We start from the raw sequence: 8,726 nt of genomic DNA, 5'->3' as shown, positions 1-8,726 counted from the left end.
CAACCTCAAAGGGACAAATAGTGTAGGATTCCACTTACAGGAATTATCTGGAATAGGCAAATTCATGGAGCCAGAAAACAGATTCGATGTTGTCAGGGGCTGAGGAAGGAAATGGGGAGTTATGGCTTCATGGGTACAGAATTTCTTTTAGGGTGATGAAAAGTTGTAGAAATAGTGGTGAGGGTAGCACAACTTTGTGAATGTACTTACTGCCACTGAATTATACACTTAAAATGGTAAGTTTTGTTATGTATATTTTACCACAATAATTTCTTTAATGCAGTTCAATTCTTTTCAAGTAAAAAAATATATATATGGAGAAATGGGTTCCAGCTGTGGGTTTTCTGGTTGCTAGCTAAGCAACCTTGGGCAAATCACGTGTCTGCCTCTTCCACCAAATGTGAGTCCATTTATAGCAAAATTTATAGAAATTGGATCAAAAATAAGAAGGAGAGCATGGTAATGAAGTTTTATTTGAAGAAGAGAACATCAATGTAATGGGACATGGAAGAAGTCAGATGTTCTCTCTGGCTGGGTGATCTCTATCTAGCCTTCTCTACAGCTCAAGGGATGATCTAATCAGAGTGGTTTATGGACTCCTTAGCAAAAACAACCCTCATAAGGATGTCAGCAGTGAGCAAGGCCAGCTAAGCCTTTCCTGTGTTTGAAGTTAAGAAGTAAGCAAGAAATTGGTTCCAAATCATATCTCCTTTATAAATTTAAAATCAAATCTACATATTGTCAACTGTTCTTACTGAGTCCAGTGTCATCGTTCATCACTCTCAAGCAGCGACTTTAAAGATCTGAGAGTTTTGAGAACCTCCACTCCCTCCTGCCCTCACATGCATGCAAAATAATTCCAAGGCTAGAGAATGCATGGTGTGGTAAATTACCTAGAGGGCCCAATTCTTCACCCATCCCTGTATCCCCACTCTCTGCCATACATTTTTTTATTTTATTTTTTATATCAATATTCCGAGGTACTTCATTAACACAAGATAATAGCTACAATAACAGTAAACCTGCTTGGGTCCATGGTTACACTACTCCCCCTTCCTCCCATTTTTGTTCATTCCTCAATCTTTTATTTTTTTAAGATTTATTTTTTAAATTTAGTTCTCCCCGTCCCCTTGTTGTCTGCACTTGCTGTGTCTGTTGATCTTCCTTGTTTCTTCAGGAGGCATGAGGAGCTGAACCCGGGACCTCTGAGGTGGGAGGGAGGTCCCCAATCGCTTGAGCCACCTCTGCTCCCTGCTTTGTTATGTCTCTCATTATATTTTTCCTCCCACGTCTCTTGTCGCGTCATCTTGTTGCGTCAGCTCGCCACACCTGCCCGTCGCACCAGCTCGCTGTCTTTAGGAGGCACCGGGATCCAAACCAGCGACCTCCCATGCGGTAGGTGGGAGCTCAGTCGCCCGAGCCACATCTGCTTCCCTCATTCCTCAATCTTGAGGGATTTGGGATGATGTCCACTCTTTAGTTTGCCATAAAATTTTGTTGTGCTTTCCTGCTGTAGTGCCCAGCCAGCTGCAGGGGCAGCTATATGATATGCAGAGCTCAGTGTAAAATCAAAATGCAGGACCCTTTGTTCAAAAAAGCACGACATATGGGCGGAGGAGTGGGGTGAGGGGGGTGGAGGGTATATGGGGACCTCATATTTTTTTAATGTAACATTAAAAAATAGACCAAAAAAAAAGCACAACATGAGGGCTATTAAATGTCCTAAAATAGAAAGGGGGTTTTTTTTCTTCCACAGTCTCAACCTGTTGTAGTGTTTTCTATTTGCTACTTAAGGTAGTTCTACATAAAGAAAAATTAGAATCTTAAATTATTAGCATGAATTTTACAGTTCGTCTTTATTTTTCTTTTTATTTTTTATTTCTCTCCCTTCCCCCCCCCCCCCCCCCCCCCCCGCCGCCCCCAGTTGTCTGCTCTCTGTGTCCATCTGCTGTGTGTTCTTCTGTGACTGCTTCTATCCTTAACAGCGGCACGGGAATCTGTGTTTCTTTTTGTTGCGTCATCTTGACGTGTCAGCTCTCCGTGTGTGTGGCACCATTCCTGGGCAGGCTGCACTTTCTTTCGCACTGGGTGGCTCTCCTTACGGGGTGCACTCCTTGCGCGTGGGGCTCCCCTACGCGGGGGACACCCTTGCGTGGCACAGCACTCCTTGGGCGCATCAGCACTGCGCATGGGCCAGCTCCACACGGGTCAAGGAGGCCCGGGGTTTGAACCGCGGACCTCCCATGTGGTAGGCGGACGCCCTAACCACTGGGCCAAGTCTGCTTCCCCAGTTTGTCTTTATCTTATGTGAGAACTGCACTGGGCTGGGACACCTGTGGAAAGTGCCTGAGGCTGGGGCACGTGTGCAAAGATAAACACACTACTCTCCTGTGCTAGGCATGATGCCTGGTATATAGTAAGAAATATATATTCAAAGGAGGAAGTGAAGAAGAAATATGAACTTTAAAACCAGTTCTTCCTGCAAGGATGTGGAGAAATTAGAGCCTTCGGACACTGCTGGTAGGAATGTAAAATGGTGCCACCACTGTGGCAAACCGACTGGCGGCTCCCCAGAAAGTTAGCATAGGCATGGGCACTTCCGCTCCTAGGTATCTACCCAAGAGAATGGGAAACACACATCCCTGCAAAAACTTGTGCACGAATGTGCATAGCAGCATTTTTCACAACAGCCCCAAAGTCCCTCGATAATGGAAGAAGCCAGACACAAAAGGACAAATATTGAATGATGCCATTTATGTGAAATGCCCAGAAAGGGCAAATCTATATAGACAGAAAGTGGGGTAGTGATTGCCAGGGGCTAGAAGGAGGGATGACTGCTCATGGGTAAGGCAGTTTTTGGTTTGTTTGTTCGTTCTCAGGGTGATGGAAATGTTTTGAAATTGACAGTGGTCATGATCATTAGAGAGGGTGGGTGGTACTGATGAGCAGTGTTTCCGGATACCCACAAGAGGACGCTGTCTGCTGCCTTGGTCGCCACACTAATGTTTTATATGGAAGTGTAAGTGGAGTACATGGGTACCGTGTGTGCAATTTGTTATTGTAACGTTGTATACCTCCTTAAAGGTCTGCAGCTACCTGGTTACTCCGTCCCTCAACAGGTCCTGGGTGTAGAAGCAGCAACCTTCCCGCTCTCCCAGCCTTTTGCTTCATCACAAGAATTTTTCCCTTTGTGGCTAGAGGAGGCAGGGGTGGGAGGGAGGGCTTGCCCCTCTTCCGTCGTTACCACCTTAAAGGTAGGTGTTCTCCGCAGATCTGCCCCTTTCCACCAGGGTTTCTGGATCTCAGCACTATCCACATTTGGGAAGATGATTCTTTGTCATGGGACACTGTCTTGTGCATTTCGCAGCGGTCCTGGCCTCTGCCCTTTAGATGTCAGGAACATCCCCCTACCCAGGTTGCGATGACCAAAAGTGTCTCCAGACAGTGTCAAGTCACCCTAGATGAGAACCACTGTCTTACATGCTTTCCCTTGGAAATCTCACCCAGCCTCATCGCTTTAACGCCATACTCCATCAAAGTGACTCCCCAGTCTACACTTAGAATCCTAAACGTCTCTCCAAACCCTAGTTCTACATTTTCACTTTTCGGTTTCCAATTTTTACCAGGATGTTCTGCTGACACACACGTGCAACTCACTACATCCCAAACTGAGCTCATCATCTTCCCTCCCAAACTGAGTTCTCCAGCTCAGTGTGTGGCACCTGGGGCGGGGCGGGGGGGGGGGGGCCTTCCATTCTGCAGAATGTGAACTGCAAAAGGGTCCCCAGCTGAGGAGGTGGGTGAGGGCTGAGACCCAGGCACCTAGTCAAGTTCTCTGGAAGAAGGGGCATTTCTTTCTATTCTGCGCAAAGGCACCGTAATGGCTACCAGCAGCCCTGGGGCCCCACTGTCACCCCAGGTGTTCAGCTTGGTCACTTGCATGGAGTTGACCCATGATTTTCTTCCTCAATGCCTTTCCCTACTCCATGTCCTCCATCATATCCCTGAATGTCCAAATCATATTTTTTCCTGAAGATTCAATGCGAATGTCGCCACCTCCATAAAACCTTCTCTGAGTTGCTTCCTCTCCTGCACTCCCACTAACTTTGTCAGCAGTTCTCCATCTGAATTTTCAAAACACCTTGTCACACCTTTATTGTGGCGTTTACTCCTTTCTACCTGGTACCTGGCTATTTCAGTTCAAGTTGCCATTACTAGACTGAGCTCCTTGAGATTAGGATCGAGGTCTTATTCATATTTGGTTGCCTCCAAATGCCTAGTAGGGGCCATAAGCATAGAAAGTGCTCAATATGCTTGCCGAGTTACTGGGTGATGGATAGATGGGGGTTGGCTAGATGATGGACGTTGTCTCACCTTTTGAATTGATACCCAACGCAGTCAAAATTGGGAAGGGTGCATCAGGGAGTCAGGTAGCCCATAGAAACTTGATTACTGTTCCAGGTATGGCCTCAAAAATCTATCCAGTGCACAACACTCAGTGAAAAACCACTGCCTAGAACTTTACGTGACTATGTAGCTTAAATGAAAACTTCTCCCGAATCCTTGCAAATATAACCCAGATGAAGCCTCCCCGGGTGTCAGAGATTAAAGTAAACTTGGCTGAAACTCCAAGTTTCACAGACGATGAGGGGGTAACAGCCCTCCCCACAATTTCTGCAAATTCCTAGCTCTTTACTTCACGGTCCTGATTTGTTGTCCCTGTGCGTTTTTTTTTTTTTTTTATCCCTTTCCTTGCCAAAGTTCAGACTCTTTACCATTTGCTGCACAAGATCTCCTACCTCCACCACAAGCATTTTGTAAACTTAGAACTTTACTAAAGATTTAGGGGTTACACAATACATCCCATAATCTTCAGCCGTCTTGCTTACTCCCCTTCTCTCCTCTTTTTACTTTTCTCTTTCCCCTCCTTCTCTGGTTTCAAAACACAAGCTCTTTTCCTTGTCTAATGCTGTGAAGTTCCACTTACACATAGCCCCTTATAGTCTCAGCCTCAACTCTAAGCAAGCTTATTAAAAATTTTAGGAAGGAAGGAAGAGAAGAAGGGAGGGAGGGAAAGAATTGGGACCTTCTAAGAGGAACTTTTATACCAGCTATTAAAATAATATTATTTCCTCTTTCGTATTTTATCAATGTTCATAATTATAGTTCGAAGTTCTGAGAGCAGGAAGAGAAATTTAGCAATAGCCTTTGGTCCACTTGTTGTAAATTTCCCCCAAACCCTTGGCCACCTCACCAGAGTGAAACAGTCCTGTTCTCAAGTTTACATTTAATTATAATTGCAACCGTCATGATGATTAAGCTCTCCCTTTGTCATTGTCTTTTCTTGGCATCATTTCCTTGGCTCAGCTTGCTTGCTATAGACCACGGGTGAATCACAGAGAATCTGTGCTTAGCTGTGGCGAAACCATAGGCAGTTTTTGTTTATTCCCGGAATCGGTTCCAAAACAGCTGTTAAATGTTCATCCTTGATTTTGTCATCTTCTATCAGGGAATTGTGACAGCAGCGCCTTCTGCTTTTAATTCTCCTGAAGAAAAAATAGAACTCCCCAAGTGTGTAGGTGCTAGTTAATGACTTATTTCCTCTCATTTCCTTAATCAGGAAATTTCATAGTTCAGCAGCGGCAGGGTTCCTATTAACAGGGTTTTGACCTAAGCCAAGCTGTGTGAGACACTCAACCATGAAAACAGCTTGCTCTGCAAGCAACTGAGTGTTCCAAACAGAGGTAGACCAGGAGCTTCACTTTGACACAGTGGGAAAGAAAGCAGGTAAATTTTTTCATGGTTAGTGACGGTTTCATCTCCAGTAGAAGCAATCAGCCGAAAAGTAATACATTAAGTCGTCAATCGCATGAATTGGCTAGTGGGTTTTGCTCTTGGAAGCTTTCCTTCTGTAAAATTGGCATTGAACCATGGACCATTTAATATTTTGTGCTATGAAAAAGCACTCAGGAAAATCAAGATGAATTGTGCCTTATCTTGGTGTGAGGTATTGCTTAGATTAGAATCAGTGCTTTAATTTCAACAACATACCAAAATGACCACTTTTTCCCCTGCGAGCCATGATTAAATTGCCTTTTACCAGTGGTTTTCAAGCCATAGCTATCCATTGGAATAACCTGAAGAAAGCTTTGAAAGAAACACTGATACCCGAACTCTACCCCCAAAGATTTCGATTCATTCATTGGTCTGTGATGAAGCCTGGCATTGGTGTTCTTAAAATGCTCCCTAGGAGATCCTAACGGACAGCTAGGCTTAGAACCACTCCTTTGTGACTATCACAGCTACAGAAAACCTTTGAGACCAGTTCTCTTTGTGTGGAGATTATACACAGCAATAAATCAACTTGTTTTATAATCACCTACCTTTTAAGCACAATTTGTTCTTCTATCAGAGATAAATTAACCCAGGACAAATCATCTCTGGCAAGCTTCTGTGCCCTCGTTCTCACTCTCTTTCTTTCTCCCTCTTTCTCTCAGCTAAGGGAGATGCAAATCTAATGTTCAGTCTCCACCATCTTTTGAAGACCAAAAAACTCCCAGGCCAGTTCAGACTGCCCCTGATGGAGCCCACTTCTATATGTATATAGCACACATATCACCCCCTGTTTTAATGAGTTATGATGCTCCCTTTTCCTCTTCAACCTACAGCAGGAGGGGTAGGCAGGGGATCACCAAAATGTGAAACCTAATGAGGAAACTCTTAATATTCCAATCTGCCAAACTGGTCTTTGTCCAATATTCGCCATTTCAAGAAATGGTCCCTGAATCTACTCTTATTAATCCAGTAACTTGGATTCATTGATTCTTTTTTTTTCTATTAGAGGGGTTGTGAGCTTACAAAACAATCATGCATAATGTGCAGAGTTCCCATACATCATCTCCCCACCAACACTTTACATTGTTGTGGACCATTTGTTACAGATTATGAAAGAACATGATCAGACTACCACCACCAACCATGGTCCACAGCGCACACCTTGCAGACTCCTCCCATACACCCCCTATCATCAACACCGTGTACTAGTATTGTACATTTGTTATAGTTCATTAGAGAACACTCTTATATTTGCACTGTCAACCACAGTCCATCTTCCACCACAGGGTCTACCATGCTACACAGCCCCATCCCTTGCACACTCCACCCAAAGTGCACACTCAGTGGCTCTCACCCTCACCACCAAGTCCTCACCCCAGCAAGCCTCCAAACATCCTCCTCAGTCCAAAAGGAAAAAACCCCATACCCCGCTCTTATTGACCCCAGTGTCCTTCTTTTGCATCGATACAACAACATTACAATATTGCTGTTAACTATAGTCCATAGTTACATTATTTTTCCTATGCATCACGATATTCTTCTCACCTTATCATGGTGAAGTACATTTGTTCTAGCTCATAAAAGAACATTCTTGTATTTGTATTATTAACCACAATCCTCATCTACTTCTGGGTTCACTATGTTATTTAGTCCCTAAATTATTCTCTAGCTTTCTTTCATTTACATCCCTAGACAACCCCTTTCAGCCTCAACCCCATTTATAAACTAGCCATGTTAGTTATGCTCACTATAATGTGTTCCCGTCAACTCTATCCATTTCTACACTCTTACAGTCAAGGTAATTGAAAGATCCACATACATTAAGCATCAGGACCCCTTCTCAGCCCTCATCCTATCTCCTAGTAACCTATAGTCTAGGCTTTAACTCCATGTGTTTATTCTTCATATTTAGTTCATATTAGTGAGACCATGTAATATTTCTCCTTTTGTGTCTCATTATTTCACTTAGCATAATGTCCTCAAGGTTCATCTATGTTCTAAGTGTCCCAATTTCATTTCTTCTCACAGCAGTATAGCATTCCATCATATGTATATATCACATTTTGTTTGATCCATTCGCTGGCTGATGGGCACTTGGGTTGTTTCTATCTTTTGGCAATTGTGAATAATACTGTCACGAACATCCATGTGCAAATGTCTGATCACGTCACTGTTTTTAGTTCATCTGGATATATACTGACTCATGCATTCCTTCCTTTCCCTCATGCCTCACATGGAATCCCTCTGCATCACCCTCACATTCAGTCAGCTCAACCTCCAAGACATATCTCACGTTCACCCACTTCTCACCCTCACCGCCACCTCTGCGTTCTAAGAGATCACCACCTCCCGCCTTCTTATTCTTAGTGCAATTGCCTCCGAACTCCAGCAGCCTCTCTCTCCTGCTTTTGTCCCATTCAAGCCATTCCACACCCAGCAGCCCAAGCACTTTTTCTGCTTAAGGCTGTCTCGTTTCAAATCGTGTAAAATCCAAACTCCTTGCCACAGCCTACGAGGACCTGCCTGATTTGGCTGCGGTGGCGTGTGTCTCAGTCACGGCTTGGGCCTTCTCCCCCTCCCTCAGCTGACTTCAGTCAGGCTGGTCGTCCACCCATTCCTGGAATGCGACAGGCTCACCCCTACTTCAGGGCCTCGGTCTGCAGCACCCTTTCTTGGGTTCCTTTCTTGGCTGGCTCCTTCTTTTTCTTCTGGTCTTAGTTTAAGAGGCCCCTCTTCAAAGAGGCCTTCCCTGACCATGTTATCTCTGTCATAGCATTTCTTTCCTTTCTAGTGGTGATCTAATTCTAGAATTATTTAATTGAACTGTTGGTTTGTTGGTTTCCTGTCTCCCCCACTGGAATTGGAGCTTCAGTAAGATAAGGACTTGGTCT

This window comes from Dasypus novemcinctus, chromosome X (assembly GCF_030445035.2).
Source record: "Dasypus novemcinctus isolate mDasNov1 chromosome X, mDasNov1.1.hap2, whole genome shotgun sequence".
NCBI lineage: Eukaryota > Metazoa > Chordata > Mammalia > Cingulata > Dasypodidae > Dasypus > Dasypus novemcinctus.
Note: the sequence above shows the minus strand (reverse complement) of the source record.